Here is a 288-nt window from a genome sequence, read left to right as displayed (position 1 = left end):
ATATGTTTGGGGTTTTTTTCCTAGTGTCTGTTCTGCCAGCAAAGGAGAGTTCTTGCTCTTTTTTCATGCATTAAGTGCTCCTGCCTCTTATCCTTGGATTTTTGGGATCACAACCCAGTGAACTGAAATTATGCATTTTCTGTGTTTTTTAACTGATGGGTTTGCTATAGCGTAAGCTGATACATTGCCTTCCCTATTCAGGCTCATTTCCATGGTGCCCTCCTGCTCCGCTGCTGCTCTTTCCTTGCCCCTGCAGAGCTGGGTGCTGGGGTTCTCCATGTTACACCT

The 288-nt window shown here is 45.8% G+C and overlaps 1 protein-coding gene across 1 annotated transcript in view; it reads left to right on the top strand.

Annotated features, from left to right (window-relative positions):
- Window positions 1-288, top strand: part of CD101 (CD101 molecule) — an 18,175-nt gene that overhangs the window by 9,924 nt on the left and 7,963 nt on the right. The gene's annotated exons all lie outside the window — the stretch shown is intronic.

Source organism: Fulmarus glacialis, unplaced genomic scaffold (genome assembly GCF_000690835.1).
Source record: "Fulmarus glacialis isolate BGI_N327 unplaced genomic scaffold, ASM69083v1 scaffold11443, whole genome shotgun sequence".
NCBI lineage: Eukaryota > Metazoa > Chordata > Aves > Procellariiformes > Procellariidae > Fulmarus > Fulmarus glacialis.
This window is presented reverse-complemented; position numbering and strand designations above follow the sequence as displayed.